The sequence below is a fragment of the Triticum aestivum genome, chromosome 4B, assembly GCF_018294505.1.
Source record: "Triticum aestivum cultivar Chinese Spring chromosome 4B, IWGSC CS RefSeq v2.1, whole genome shotgun sequence".
Classification (NCBI taxonomy): domain Eukaryota; kingdom Viridiplantae; phylum Streptophyta; class Magnoliopsida; order Poales; family Poaceae; genus Triticum; species Triticum aestivum.
In genome coordinates, this window is record NC_057804.1 from 200,925,325 (window position 1) to 200,942,420 (window position 17,096).

Below are 17,096 nucleotides of genomic sequence, written 5' to 3' on the forward strand. Positions count from 1 at the left end.
GTTCTCCTCCATGATCCAGCACCACCGGCCCTGCCACTCCTCCCATCTCTCCTTCGTGGCGCCCTCTAGGTACGCGCCTTTCTCCTGGCCTGTCGGGATCCAGGCAATGGTTCTAGAAAGGGCGCCCCCGGGTTGGACGCTGGAGGAGAAGTAATTGCGAAAAAGCGCCGTGCTGGGCACCACCCCGATGAAGCCCTCACAGAGGTGGGCAAAGCACACCAGGCATGCCACAACATTGGGTGTGAGGTCCAACAAATGGAAGCCAGTGGTGCGCATGATGTCGTTGAAGAAGTCGGAAAAGGGGGGCAGAGCCCGCAGTAGAAGAAGTCAACGAAGAATGGGTACTGTTTTCAGCCACCCTTGTTGCAATCCGCGGGGATGGCGCGTGTGGCAGGATGCGCTGGCGTCACCGCCCCCCACAAAGGCTTGAAGTAGTCCTTGAGCTCGAAGACGTAGAGGGACGACGAGATGAAATAGGAGGCCTGCGCCCGCCGGGCCGCCGCCTCACTCTCTAGCGTCTCCTTCTCCCGCGTGTCCTTGGCCACACCCTTGCCCTTGCCGGATTTAGGCACCATGGAGGCTAGGAAGAGAGCGAGGAATTGGAGGCAGTGGGGGGCACAGCAGCAGCGAGCGAGAGCTTGAAGAGGAAGAAGATGAGGACGGCGATGACAAGATTAGGGAAAGCACAGAGGGTAAATGAGCCACGCGCCCGCCGTTATTCCTTTTTATGGGGAAGACGTAGACCGCCTCTTTCCCATTTATTGTGACATGTCGCATGCCTGCAAGGACCGCCCCATGCATGCCCCCCAAGTCACGCACGAGCCCCACATCGCACATTCAACGTGGGTTGTGGGGAAGCGCAGCGGACGAAAAGTTACCGCGGTAAAAACCGCCCCGCCTGCCCACGCACCGTTCTGGGCCTGGCCCAACAATGTGTCGCGCTTATGTGTGGCCCAGGCCCGGGGGCTCCTGTCGGTGTACTAAAGAAGGGGCGCTCCTTTGTACCCCTTATTTGTGCATGGGCAGTCAGAGCCGCGCCCATGGCCACACTTAAGCAGGGCGGAGACTGGGAATCAAAGCCGCAAGAGGGCCAAAGCAACACCAAGACAAAGGCGTAAAGACCAAGAAGGCGAGGTGGTTTTCCTCGGCAAGACCCTTGCCGGGGCGGCCTCCACAGCCCCGGCAAGGACCTTGCTGGTGCAGTTTACCCAATGCCAGCGGAGAGCGCTACCCTTGAGCCCCAGTTTCTCCAGCGCCACCAACCACGTTGGGACCTAGGCTCGGGAAGCGCCTCCATGATGGCATGCATATCTTTGTGAAGACAAGAAACACTCCAAATCAGAAGAGGATTAGAAGGCGACAAACCTTGGCAAGATCCTTGCCGAGGATACCCACGAGACCCCCGGCAAGATCCTTGTCGGGGACGACCACAATGCCACGGGAAGACCCTTGCCGGGACCTCGGCAAGGCCCTTGCCGCGGACATCCGTGAGGCCACAGCGAGGCCCACACCCGCCAAGTTTCTACCATCGCTCCCATACAGCTGCTAGCCCACCAGCTAGGCAGGCGCCTACGTGTCAACGTGAGGCTTCCAGGCCAACTCAGCACATGCCTACGTGGTGGCATGCAAACCTTCGTGAAGGCCCTACCACCGCACCACCTCAGCAGCCTGCTAGCCTACATGGCGCTGACTGCCTTGCTGGCCTAGGCGCGTGTCAAGGCAGGGCGAGGAGGCAATAAAGTGATGGGGACACGTCACAGGCGCATTAAATGCGTCTTGTCCTGTAATGGCAAGCGATAGGCTTAGCCACAGCACCCCGATGCCACCTCCTATGTGCCACTGTGGCGATCCCCTTGCCTATAAAAGGAGGCCCAAGGCATCTAGGAGGGGGATTCGGACCCTGGGACAAGTTACACAAATTGTAGCTAACTCAAGAACTCCAAGAACACAGATATACACACAACAGCAGGACAAGGGTATTATGCATCCTCGCGGCCCGAACCTGGGTAAACGACCCGAGTGTTTGTGCTGACTGCTAATCCCGCTCTTCTCACCACTCCATGCCCCGCAACCGTATTAGGGATTCTTGTGATTCCATAGGTGTCGTTTCCCACCGAAAGGTTGTTATCTCTCCAGAGAGCCCTAGACCTGGGTATGTCCCTCGCTCACTCATGTTGACCTCGCCTCTGGATCCCACCGGTGCCCTCGAGCATGTCCCTCTCTTTAGCCATCCTTTGGCATCTTCTGTGCGCCCACCACGACAGTATTGTTGCCATCAAGGGTAAAAAGATGGATATTTCATCATATTGCTTGAGTTTATCCCTCTACATCATGTCATCTTACTTGATGCGTTACTCCCTTCTTATGAACTTAATACTCTAGATGCATGTTGGACAGCGGTCGATGTGTGGAGTATGCAGGCAGGAGTCGGTCTACTTGACACGGATGTGATGCCTATATGCATAATCATTGCCGTAGATATCATCATAACTTTGCACTTTTCTATCAATTCCTCGACAGTAACTTGTTCACCCACCGCATGCTTTCTTTCAAGAGAGAAGCCTCTAGTGAAACCTATGGCGCTCGGGTCTATTTTCCTTCATATATATTCAGATCTATAAACCAAAAAACCCCAAAATACCTTGCCGCAATTTATTTGTTTTCACTTTTTTACGTTTTCGTAATCTTTTATATCTATCTCTTTCAGATCTCATGCTTGCAAGTGACCATGAAGAGATTGACAACACATTTATCGCGTTGGGTGCAAGTGTTTGATGCAGGTGCATAGATTGGAGACTTGTGTGTACCTCCTACTGGATTGATACCCTGGTTCTAATCCTGAGGGAAATAATTATCCCTACTTTTCTGAATCACCCTTTCCTCTTCAAGGGTAAAACCAACGCAAACTCAAGAAGTAGCAGGCAGAATTTCTCGCACCGTTGCCGAGGAGGTTCTACATCGAGCCTACCTAGTACCCATCATAAACTCTCATCTCTTGGATTACATTATTATTCTGTTTGCCTCTCATTTTCCTCCCCCCCACTTCTAAAACATCTTCAAAAAAACATAAAAAAGATTTTCATTTATATTCGCCCTTCTTATGTCCGTCTTTTTGTTTGCTAGATCGGTTTGTTGTCACCATGTCTGAATCTGGGGAGTTTATCATGGAAAAAGATAGCAATAATCTTGAGCAAGGTTTTAATGATTTTTCCAATAATGTTCCTCATGAAGAACCTACTATTATCCATACAAAAATATCCATGTGGGTAGTGGTAATATTATTGGAAAAGGGGCGATTTAAGATTTCTTTACTTGTGTCGGTATGCTACCTATGCTAGGAGGATCTATTCTTAACAAACCTAATAGCCTTGCGGATGCAATACATTTTCTTATAATAGAACTTGAAAGACAATTTGTTCATATGCATCCATGCATAAAAAGGATTTTCTAATATTCTCCAATATTCAGCATTCTTCTGTTAAGTGTGCCGCCACCATATTTCTTGCTCATGAGTTTAGATTAATTATGAAAGAAGCTAGTGAATTTTGCGTGCATTATAAAATAAATGGTGATCCCCCCCATGGAGGAGATCTTTTTTAACCAAGAGGAAATAATGAGATTGCAATGTCCTAACTATGCTGCCTACAATGAAAATTGGAGAAAAAGGGTCCCTACCGAGGTTTTGGTTGATAAGATTTCTGAACTCAATGATAATTTTTCTATACAAAACAACGGATTAGGGTTCGTGTTAAGAGATAGGCTTATGACTTTCCACCAAAGGAACGCTTATAATGATGAGTTGATTATAAAATACAAGGGGCCGAAGGAGGAACTTATTCCTCCCAAACTTGATCTTAGGGATCCTTATCTTATTAAATTTAGACCTTTAGATTCTTATTGCTCACCACAAAGGAAACTTGAAGCTGAAAGAAGGGAGTATGAGATGAGCATGGATGATCTCCCTTATTATTACGACAATACCTAGATCTATGTTTTATGCCTAGATAGCGCTTGTTGGGAGGCAACCCAATTTTATTTTTAAGTTTTCTGTTTTTGTTTTTGTTCTTGAATAAACCCACATTATTACCTTTGTAGTAATTGTATTTTGGTGTTTTAATTAGTGTTTGAGCCAAGTAAGACCTTTGGGATACTTTGGTATATAGTTGATTTGATCTTGCTGAAAAACAGAAATCGATTTGACCTACGGGTCCATAGCTAGTAGCTGGATGGCTTCTTCTTTCTCTTTGATCTTCAATACAATGTTCTCTCGATGTTCTTGGAGATCCAACTAATGTAACATTCTTTCGCAGTGTGTTGGTCGAGATGCGATGAATTGTGGATGTATGATCAGATTATCTATGATTATTATTTGAGTCTTCATTGAATTCTTATATGCATGATTTGATATCTTTGTATTTCTCTTCGAATTATTGATTTGGTTTGGCTAACTAGATTTGTTCTTCTTGCAATGGGAGAGATGCTTAGTTTGGTGGTCAATCTTTCATTGTCCTCACCCAGTGAGAAAGTAGGGGGTAGCGAGGCACGTATTGTATTGTTGCCATCAAGGGTAAAAAGATGGGATTTTCATCCTATTGCTTGAGTTTATCCCTCTACATCATGTCATCATACTTAAGGCGTTACTCCGTTCTTATGAACTTAATACTCTAGATGCATGTTAGAAAGCAGTCGATGTGTGGAGTAATAGTAGTAGATACAGGTAGGAGTCGGTCTACTTGACATGGACGTGATGCCTATATTCATAATCATTGCCTTAGATATCGTCATAACTTTGCGCTTTTCTATCAGTTGCTTGACAGTAATTTGTTCACCCACTGTATGCTTTTTTTCAAGAGAGAAGCCTCTAATGAAATCTATGGCCCCCGAGTCTATTTTCCTTCATATATTTTCAGATCTATAAACCAAAAAACCCAAAAATACCTTGCTGCAATTTATTTGTTTTAACTTTGTTTACATTTTAGTAATCTTTCATATCTATCTCTATCTGATCTCATCCTTACAGTGAAGGGATTTACAACCCCTTTATCACATTGGTTGCAAGTGTTTTATTGTTTGTGCAGGTGCATAGATTGGAGACTTGCATGTACCTCCTACTGGATAGATACCTTGGTTCTCAAACTGAGAGAAATACTTATCTGTACTTTTCTGCATCACTGTTTCCTCTTCAAGGGAAAAACCAATGCAAGATCAAGAAGTAGCACCGTCATGTATCTCGGCGAGATGATGTTGCCCCTCCTCTTCGGAGATGCACCTTGAAGGACCCTGTAGTTCTCCATTTATAGAGCTCGCCCTAGTGGAATTTGTACGCTTTAGAGCGCCATACTATGCGTCACGCATCTGTCTGATCGTTAGGGAGCTCTTGTCGCGAAAGGTAGGAGAGTAGTGGTTCGGTCCAAGGGGCGATTGAGGGAGTCCTGGATTAGGGGGTATTCGGACTGCCGGACTATGTACAACGTCCGGACTATTGAAGCATGAAGATACAAGACTCAAGACTTCGGCCCGTGTCCGGATGGGACTTTCCTTGGCGTGGAAGGCAAGCTTGGTGATCCGGATGTTATATTTCCTTCCTTGTAACTGACTCCATGTAAACCCTAGCCCTCTCCGGTGTCTATATAAACCGGAGAGGTTGGTCCTTAGAAGGCCGATCACAATTACATTCATACCATCATAGGCTAGCTCCTAGGGTTTAGCCTCTACAATCTCTTGGTAGATCTACTCTTGTACTACCCATATCATCAATATTACTCAAGCAGGAAGTAGGGTTTTACCTCCATCGAGAGGGCCCGAACCTAGGTAAACATTTGTGTCCCTTACTTCTTGTTACCATCAGCCTTGATGCACAGATCGGGACCTCCTACCCGAGTTCCGCCGGTTTTGACACCGACATTGGTGCTTTCATTGAGAGTTGCTCTGTGACGTCGCCGTCAGGCTCGATGGCTCCTTCAATCATCATTAACGAAGTGGTCCAGGGTGACACTTTCCTCCTCGGACAAATCTTCGTGTTCGGCGGCTCTGCACTGCGGGCCAATTCACTTGGCGACTTGGAGCAGATTGATAGCTATGCCCTCGGCTATAAAATAAGGTTCGGAATCCTGAACTACACGGCGGATATCCGCGGAGACTTGATCTTCGACGGTTTCGGGCCAGCGCTAGAAGCGTCGAACAGTCGTGATGAGCACGGCTTAGACCTGCTGTCAGACCTCACTCGGGATATCGTCCCGGTAGAAGCCTCGGATATAAATCTAGGACAGGGTGCTTCGCCTAAGGACGGAGGGCTGGACCCCGCCCCGCAGGCCGTACCTTCATCTGCGATGGAGCCAAACACAGGTTTCACCTCTGAGGGAACCTGTGACTTCGGGCCCCCGGATTCATATCCGGACGCAGGTTCCAGTCCGCGCGCCCCCGAGCCCGCCGATCCTGGTTGGGCTCCGGTGATGGAGTTCACCGCGGTGGACGTTTTTCAGCACTCGCCCTTTGGCGACATGCTGGACTTATTGAAGTCTCTCTCCTTGTCAGGAGACTCTGGGCCGAACTATGTCCGTCTCGAGTGGGAAGCAGACAACGACGGAATTCATTGCCCACCCACCACCCACTTTATTGCCACGATCGATGATCTAACCGGCGTGCTAGACTCCGACTCCAAAGACATCGACAGTTTGGACGACGACGCAGGAGGACTACAGGGACCACAGCATACAGTGAAACGGGTGGCCACCTCCCCATACAATATATATATGGTAGACACCCCAATGGAAACCAGTGGCGGCCAGGCAATGGAGGACAACCCCTCAGGAAGAAAGGCAAAACATGTGCGTTATCCGTACCAATCCAAACCCCGCCACACCAAAAACGGCCCCGGAAACAAGAGCAGTCCGGACGGTGCCAAAAAGGAATACAACCCGAGTCAGCCTACACTTAAGCAGACCGGACCAATGACAACGGGATGCTGGGAGAGGGACAATCACACACCCCCCGACGACGACGAGGCAAGCCTCGGCAACGATGAATTCGGCGTACCAGAGGACCAAGTGGAACAAGTTCGCTTCAAGCGACGGCTCATGGCTACAGCAAGGAGCCTGCAAAGGAAACAAGAGCAACTCGCAGCTGACCTAGATGCGCTAGAGGATACGTGGACCAACATACTGGCCGCCGAAAAATACGAACTCGAGAGCCCCAACAAAGGGCACACACGGCACAACTGGCTACATCAACTCGAGCAGGAAAACCACGGGCACGCACACAGACGCCCACGCATCACCACGGTCCAAGGCGGCAAGCAGCAGATACAAAGAGGCACCCTCAGAACTCGGCATAAAGGTCATAAACATGAAGACAAGAAAGCTGGTGCCAAGTCCGGCAACGCTCAGCCCAATAAACGGACAAAGAGCAGCGCAAGCCTACTCGACCGAAGATACACGCCGGATCAGCCGTGTGAAATTCACGGTACCCCGAGAAGGACGGCAAAGCATACCAATAGAGAATGCAGGATTCTCAAAACAAAGCGGCTGGCCGCATGCCGGAAGCAATAAAGGGGAGATGCCTCGTCAAGACCCCCCCCCCCCAGAGCATAACAGTACGGCCGACCACCCAAGACCACCTAAACCACGGCAAGTTAATTGCAGTGCCTCTAGACCTAGTAATCCGGGGGCTCCATAACACACAAATCCCACAAGGGTATGACGCCACGGAAAACATCTACTAAAAGATGTAAGGCGCAAAGGCCAAGTCCTGTTGGCCCACCACTCTAAATGGTTGCCTTCAGACCATCCAAAAAATGCTACGCCAAAGAATAAATCCTAGACACCTTCCCATATGATAGCCCATCATATGCTAACGGGAAAAACCACGTTAACTAGATTCTACGTGGTAAATTACCCAGGCCAACCATCCGGACATCCACTGCGGAGTCCGTACTACCTCACGGTCTAACGACTAGGCACACCAGGGCCCGATTAGGGACCCTGGGAGCAACAATAAGAGGACACCTAGATGTCTTCAAGCATTTCGCATTTGCAAACTAAAGATTGACACAAAACAGAACTGGAGGCATGGAATTATCCCGGGTACACAAAGGAAGGAACATGCAGGTAGAAGGAAGTTTGGATTCATTCTCGACCCGCTCACAGCCCCCTCCAGTCAGACCATAACAGGTTCCGTCAAACAACACCTCTTTCCATACGTCATACTAATATGCATAGACATAAAATTCTACTACAATGCGTAAATAGCAATTACCGGCTGTCGTTCATCGCCGACGCCTCTTTACCGAAAATGAAAGCCACGCTCCGCGTTTGCCTGGTCGCACCAGGGGCTCCACAGTATGGCAAGCAAGTCCGACCATCTTTTCGGTCGTTCGGCACCCCGAACTTATAGCACTGTATGCATCTGCTCCGAATAATGTCTTGGGTCATTGGTTGGATTTGCCCGGCTCCCATGTTTTGGTACTTTACGTTCCGTTCTATCGGCTAAGGTAGCGCTGGGAGAACTACTGCGATTGTGTCCCGGTTTAGCCAGACGAGCACCTCAGTAGAGAAAGCCGAAAACCGACTGTCATTATCAAGCGAGAGCCGGTCCGCTATTCGAGTGGTCATAAAATCCCTAAAGATTTATTCCGCATAACGCCATCATAATTGCTAAGTGCGACAGATCGGTCTTCTGATCAGGCGCCAATAGAGCCCCTAGTTCGGCCTTCCAAACACTTGGGGCTGCACCGACCATACTCAAATTCCTATGGCTAAGTGAGAGTAATAAAGCCCTATAGTCCGGTTGCCTGGTTCACGGAAAGAAACACGTCCTTAAAAGGACCCAACTATGGGATAAACAGCGTTCAGATATATCCCGAACACCCCCGAATCCTTTTTACGAGGGGGCACAAGCCGACGACTGGCCAACTCCCAGAATTTGCATACAATAAACAGCCATCGGGAAATACGAGGGGGCAGAAGTCGACGGGAAGAACATATGTTCAAATAAAATAGGCAATATATAACAAACATGCCATTATTCCATATTACGACAAGTGGCCCAGATGCCCTCAGGGAAATATGATGTTTTTAGTACACCTGTACGCCACAGGGCGGGCCCCTTTCATCACACCCTCATAATACAACTCGGGATTGCGGTGTTCCTTACCCTCCGGCGGCCCCTCAGTGATCACCTTTTCCGCGTCGAGCCTTCCCCAATGCACTTTCGCATGGGCAAACGCCATACGCGCGCCTTCTATGCAGACTGATCGCTTGATAGCATCTAGCCGAGGACAGGCGCCCATGATCCGCTTGACGAGTGTGAAGTAGCTGTTTGGAATCGGATCCGCAGGCCACAGCCGGACAAATAAGTCCTTCATGGCTAGTTCGACCGCCTGGTGCAGTTCGATCAGCTGTTTCATCTGATCGATAAATGGCACCGGATAGTTCGGCGCCAGATACTGCGACCAGAAATCCCTCTCCGCAGTCTTCTTCTCCTTGGTGCGATAGAATTGAGCAGCATCTGATATGCTGCGAGGTAGATCCGCAAAAGCCCCTGGAAAAATAAGAATTCAGCCTGCGCTTGGATTCTTCACATTCTAACATATGCGAAACTAAGAATACAGAAGGCCTTACCAGCCGCCACTTTTCAGGCCTCCTGAATGTCCCGTGCAGCACCTCGGGCCTCTTCCCGAGCACCTTCTGCATCCTCGAGAGCCTGGGCGAGCTCAGATTCTTTCCGTTTTAGACTCTGCTCCAAGACCTCGCTTTTCTTCACAGCTTCCTGTTGCTCCCGCTCAGCGGTGATAACCCTGGCCTCGTGTTTTTCATGAAGCGCCTGTTCGGCCTCAGCCTTCTTGTTGGCACCAGCAAAAGCTTTCTTTAGTGCCTCATATTCGGCACACGCTCCTAGAGCACACAATGCTAAAAAAAATTATTCTGCACAACCATTCATTCGTGCCAACTCCAAGACAAATGTTTTCAACATACCTTGCTTGTCTTCCAGTTGCTTCCTCATGCGGCCAAGTTCTTCCTTGGACCGTGCAAGGTTCTGATTCAATTTGGACACTTCCGCATTGAAAGCGGACGTCCTCTCTACAGATGCCTGTTTTCACACAAAAGGGTATACGTCATTTACATACCTGCGAAGGCAGGGTGTTTGATCCCTTGCCCGGCTCTGTCCCCTTCGTCGAACAGTGTATCAGGGGCTACTACTTATATTATGACAAATCTTTAAGGGTTCCCTAGGAGACATACCTCAAAAGCCTTTATAAGACTAAGGCAGGACGCGTTCAGCCCGCTCTTGGCAGACTGAATCCTTTCAACCACCTCGCCCACAAGGGCCCGATGCTCGTCAACAACTGATGCATTCTTCAACACTAACAATAGACCGCCAGGCAGCTCTGCTTGAACAGAGGATGCCGGCGGTGTAGGCAGGCCCCCCGCCATCAGGGGGGGCTGCTCGCTCGATCCCAGAACCTTAGAGGTCCCGGGAGCCGTATCGATCCCTGCGTGTTCGGCACCAGGGATATGTCCTCCCTGGTCCGGGTCTTGTCGAGATGACACCTCGGTGTCGCGCCCAGACTTGGGGGAAGGGGCCTGCGGAGGCGTCTCGCTCGCCAAAGCGTCCGAGTCCAGTCAATCCTCCGACGAGGACTGGCCGGCGCAGGACCTTGCCGGACTGTGCAATATATAGGCAACAGTCAAAACTACATTACCCAAAAAGATCCCGGATTCATATGCATGTTTGGATACTTACGACTTCTCCAGGGGCTGGACCCTGGGATCCCACTCCGGGATGCTATCGGCAGCCGTGGGGGATGCCCCTGGGAGTGAATGTTTCCCCCTCTTGGGCAAGCCGGCCTCCAGAGATGCCGAGGTCGTCCTCTCCCTCCCACCATCAGAGTGAGGCTCATCCTCCTCTGCTTCCTCCTCTTCGTCCTCGGACGAAGGATCGTCGCTGGAGTCTTCAGATCTGGCGTCCGAATCCTCGCGACTGCGAAGGCCACCCCGGGTCTTCTTGACCTTCTTGAAGACCTCCTTCTTTGGCGCCTTCTAAGGCGCGGGGACCAACATCTTCGTCAGAAGAGGTCCGGCCGGTTCCTCCGGCAGGGGGGCTGGACAATGTAGCCGCTCCACCTTCTTTACCCATCCCTGGGGTTGCAGTGAAACATGATTAGGGTGTATCCTGCATGATGTGCCAATTAAAGCGTGAATAGACAGAGTGCGGCTGTGACTTACCGAGCTGGGAGAATGAGATGATTGATACCCGCGGTCCTCGGCGGGGCCTGGCCATGATTTGCCGGACTTAAAATGCACCTTCCAGATATGCTTGGGGGTGGAGTCGTAAAGCTCCTGAAGGGTTTGGTGCTTGGCCGGATCAAACTCCCAAAGGGTACAAGCTCGGCGCTGACAAGGGAGAGCCAGGCAAACAAGCATCACCTGGACTACGTCAACGAGTTTGACATCCCTATCGATCACGCCCTGGATGCGTGTCTGGAGTAGTAACAGCTCCTCAGACGAGCACCAGTTCGGGCCCTTCTCGGGCCAGGACGTGAGCCGCAGTGGAGCTCCAGATCTGAACTCCGGAGTTGCCGCCCACTTCTTGCCACGTGGTTCACTGATATAGAACCACTGCTGCTGCAACTCCTTGATGGAGTAATTGAAAGCACCTTTCGGCCAAACAGCCTAGGGCATCTTGCTTACCATGGCACCTCCGCACTCAGCGTGTTCGCCACTCACCACCTTGGGCTTCACATTGAAAATCTTCAGCCATAGGCCGAAGTGAGGTGGGATCCGAAGAAAGGCCTCGCACACGACGATGAACATCGAGATATTGAGGAAGGAGTTGGGGGAGAGATCATGAAAATCGATCTGGTAGTAATACATCACTCCCTGAACGAACGGGTGAAGGGGAAACCCGAGCCCACGGACGAGATGGGGAAGGAACATGACTCTCTCATGAGATTCTGGAGTAGGGACGATCTGTCCCGCCAGGGGAAGATGGTGGCCGATCTTCTGGGCCAGATACCCGGCTCCCCGAAGCTTCTTGATGTCCTTCTCCTGGACAATTGAGGCCATCCATTTGCCTCCTGCTTCGGATCCGGACATCTTTGGAAACCTTCCATTTGGTGGGGAAGAAGAGTGCTTGGGCGTTAGGGCTCACACAGAGGGGAAGGAGCTAGCAGGAGAAGGACGCGTGGGTAAAAGAGAAAGGAGCCTATCCTCCTTATAAAGGCGAAAAAGGCTTTTTGTGCTTCCCCACTTTCCTGGTGGAACCTGTCCGCCTCCCACTCACCGTAATTAGCGGCACGGTTAGATTACCAATGCCCATATTGATGAGAATCCCGTAATAAGGGGACACGATCTCTGCTTTGACAAGACGTGTCATAAAAACCACCTCGTGATATGCGTTTAGCTGGTTGTGGGGAAACGGTTCGAATAATGATGTGACCGTAATAACGTGTCACGTCATCAAGAAAAGTTGTCAATAGATTGCATTTGTGAAATATCATTCTCTCGACGGTGGTATGCGAAGATCATTTTTTCAGATCCGGACACGATTTGAGTGTTCGATGATTACTTTGGAGTATTCGGAGGAGGAACCCGCCTTGAAATGCCGAAGACAATACTGCGTGTCAGACTTATCGTCATTGAAGCCTGGTTCATGGGCTACTGAGGGAGTCCTGGATTAGGGGGTATCCGGACAGCCGGACTGTGTACAACGTCCGGACTATTGAAGCGTGAAGATACAAGACTCAAGACTTCGTCCCGTGTCCGGATGGGACTTTCCTTGGCGTCGAAGGCAAGCTTGGCGATCCGGATGTTATATTTCCTTCCTTGTAACCGACTCCATGTAAACCCTAGCCCTCTCCGGTGTCTATATAAACCGGAGAGGTTGGTCCTTAGAAGGCCGATCACAATTACATTCATACGATCATAGGCTAGCTGCTAGGGTTTAGCCTCTATGATCTCATGGTAGATCTACTCTTGTACTACCCGTATCATCAATATTAATCAAGTAGGAAGTAGGGTTTTACCTCCATCGAGTGGGCCTGAACCTGGGTAAACATCTGTGTCCCTTACTTCTTGTTACCATCATCCTTGACGCACAGATCGGGACCCCCTACCAAGATCCGCCGGTTTTGACACCGACAATGATTATGGCCATGATCTCATGGGCAGAGGGTCTTTCTTCGAGTGCGGAGTGATACGACCAGTCCTAGCTCCGGTCATGTTGATGTTGCAGTTGTTCAAGGGTTTGAACCCATGCTTGTTGGTTCGGTCCATGCTACTTATCATATGTTTAACATGGACCAAGGGGAGCATGCATATGCTACTACATGCACATACAAGGTCAAAGCATCAGCTGAGTTCTAAATACATCAGGTTCAGGTCTTGTTCGGAGTTCCTATAAAATAAGAGGTACAATTAATTAGTTTGAGCTGTCGAGCCCGACAAAGGTAAATCTTGATTCATTTTAGACACGTATACATGATTTTATGTGGGGCTCTAATTAGAGAGATAGAGGTGCAGCTCGCTAGTTTAAAAGGAAGCGGGCGCAACCAAGCTTCTTATTTTTGTTACTACCATGTAAGGAGAAGATTGGTCACGCATCGTCCAAAAATTTTGCATGGAACTTCCTTTCCTTGAAAAGTGTCGGTTGGGGCCCACCAAAAAGAAATATGGCAGACAAGATTAAGTTAGCTAGAAAATCTAATCCAAGGTGTAAAAGGATTGGACTCATTGATTTTATGTTAATAATATACTTTCTTTTCCAAGTTGTGTGCGTGCGTGAGGGGTTAGGCCAGGTTGAAGTGGTTATATAAAGCCTTGTGCATCATTGTAATAAAGATAGGTTATTTTGAGATGAATTAGACATGTGTCACGTGTGTGTGTGTTTTTCGGCCGTAGGCCATTATCGAGTTTTGAGAAATCTTGTCAAAATTCTCTATTAGCATGTGAGTTCCTCTGACGCGATGGTAGGAGATTACAAGTTGAACCTATGATGTTCGTCCACGTTATATCTTCAGATCGAGGGGTTGGGTGTTGTTTTTGCGAGGTTTGTGAACATCTTTGTAAACCCGCATCTAGTTCTTGGTGCAATGGAGTTTTGTACCGTCAAATATCGGGCCAACAACGGATTGATACGTCTCCAACGTATCTATAATTTTTGATTGCTCCATGCTACTTTATCTACTATTTTGGGCAATATTGGGCTTTATTATCCACTTTTATATTATTTTTTGGGACTAACCTATTAACCGGAGGCCCAGCCCAGATTTGTTGTTTTATGCCTATTTCAGTGTTTCGAGGAAAAGGAATATCAGACGGAGTCAAAACGGAACGAAATCAACTTGAGAAGTTATTTTTGGAAGGAAACCCACCTGATGGACTTGGACCCCACGTCAGAAGATACAGGAGGTGCTCACGAGGGTGGGGGCGCGCCCCCTGCCTCGTGGGGCCCCCGTAGCTCCACCGACGTGCTCCTTTCACCCATATATACCTACGTACCCTAAAACTTCCAGAACAGAAGATAGATCGGGAGTTCCGCCGCTACAAGCCTCTGTAGCCACCAAAAACCTCTCGGGAGCCCTTCCCGGCACCCTGCCGGAGGGGGGGATCCTTCACCGGTGGCCATCTTCATCATCCTGGCGCTATCCATGCCGAGGAGGGAGTAGTTCACCCTTGGGGCTGAGGGTAAGTACCAGTAGCTATGTGTTTGATCTCTCTCTCTCGTGTTCCCTCTAGGGCACGATCTTGATGTATCCCGAGCTTTGCTATTGGAGTTGGATCTTATGATGTTTCTCCCCCTCTACTCTCTTGTATGTCTTGCCGTGATTATCTGTGGTGACAATGGGATATCATGTGCCACTTGATGTATGTTTTGGTGATCAACTTGCGGGTTTTGTGACATTGGGAACCTATGCATAGGGGTTGGCACACGTTCTTGACTCTCCGGTAGAAACTTTGGGGCACTCTTTGAAGTACTTTGTGTTGGTTGGATGAATCTGAGATTTTGTGATGCATATCATATAATCATGCCCACGGATACTTGAGGTGACAATGGAGTATCTAGGTGACATTAGGGTTTTGGTTGATTTGTGTCTTAAGGTGTTATTCTAGTACGAACTCTTTTATAGATTGATCCGAAAGAATAACTTTGAGGTGGTTTCGTACCCTACCATAATCTCTACGTTTGTTCTCCGCTATTAGTGGCTTTGGAGTGACTCTTTGTTGCATGTTGAGGGCTTGTTATATTATCTATCTATGTTATTATTGTTGAGAGAACTTACACTAGTGAAAGTATGAACCCTAGGCCTTGCTTCCTACCATTGCAATACCATTTACGCTCACTTTTATCATTAGTTACCTTGCTGTTTTTATTATTTCAGATTGCCAAAACCTATATCTACTATCTATTTTGCACTTGTATCACCATCTCTTCGCCGAACTAGTGCACCTATACAATTTACCATTGTATTGGGTGTGTTTGGGACACAAGAGACTCTTTGTTATTTGGTTGTAGGGTTGCTTAAGAGAGACCATCTTCATCCTACGCCTCCCACGAATTGATAAACCTTAGGTCATCCACTTGAGGGAAATTTTCTACTGTCCTACAAACATGTGCACTTGCAGGCCCAACAACATCTACAAGAAGAAGATTGTGTAGTAGACATCACGGATCGACCCTCGCCTCGAGGTTCTCTCCACATCAAGTGGTATCAGAGACTGGTGTTGCTCACGACACTTCAACGGAGACGATTGGCGTGTCATCATCAAGGAGGAGCTACTGGAGGCTATCATGAAACTTTTTGTTGGAGGAGAGAGGCTACGGTGCTAAACTTTTTTCATACATATTGTAAAGTGGGAGTCAAAGTTTGTGCCATGACGATCGACCATGACGGTTTGATAAACGCGGTGGGCATTGACATGGTGGAGAACTTGCATCTACCGATGAAAGCACATCCACGACCGTACTCACTGAGGAGGTGCTACGACAAGCTCGATATCACGCACCAAACTATGGTACTGTTTTCAGTTGGCAAATTTTCTTGTGAGGTTTTGTGCGACATAATTTCGGCACCGATGATTTCATGTCATATGCTATTGGGAGAGCCATGGTACAATAAAAACAATGTTACACATGATTATCTCACCAACACGTGCACTGTCGACCAAGATAAAAATACGTTCTCATGTCTACGGAGTAGAAGTTGTTCAAGGCTTGGAGGAAACAACAACTTCAGAAAATGAAAGAACAATTTCGTTTGAACTTTGAAGGAGCAGAAAAGAAGAAGGTTGAAACTCCTTATATTTCTATGGTGGTTCGTTAATCTGCAAATGAAAATATTGCTGAAAAGGTCGACATGAAAAAGGGGACAATTTCGTTTCAAGGGAGAGAGGATGATACGGCCACAACTAATGTTAATGGTTTCAAAGTTCAAGTAAGTTTTACGCAGGTCGTTGGTTTAGAGGCCAGATATATGTACCCCTCAAAATACATTAACTTTGGTGCGAATAAAAAGGTTGGACTTTTACTTAAAATTACGTACATGCATGTTGATGCCTTGCATGGTTTCGGTAGAGATCTAGCAAAGGATCATCGACTATATCGATGCATGTTGGTTAGCCAGGGAAACATATTAGTACAGGACTCCAACGCTTACAAATATTTTGGAGGTCTTGGTTTGCATTTTATTGGTGCACTGGAAGATACCTATTTCCTAGGAGATGCTCATGGAGATGCATGAAATCCGAATAGATTTCCTCTTTATATTTTTACCAGAGAAGGTGCATCACCGTGGCAAATTCTGGAGGAGGTTATGTGAGTTGTTACATTAAAATTTTTAGGTTGGGGTCCACCACCAGAATTATTTGGTTTGTTAGTATGGTATATACATGCCGAGATGTAAAAGGCAATATTAACTGTATAGAGTCCAGATTAGTTTATTTATATTGCCTAACTTCCAACTTAGCTTAGGATGTCCGGCCACAATATAAGGCATGTTAATAGGCCATGTAATACTTTAGGTTATTTGGAGATGAATTAGACACCGTGTGTGTTCCGGCCATCGACCATTATCGAGTTTAGAGAAACCTTGTCAAAAACCT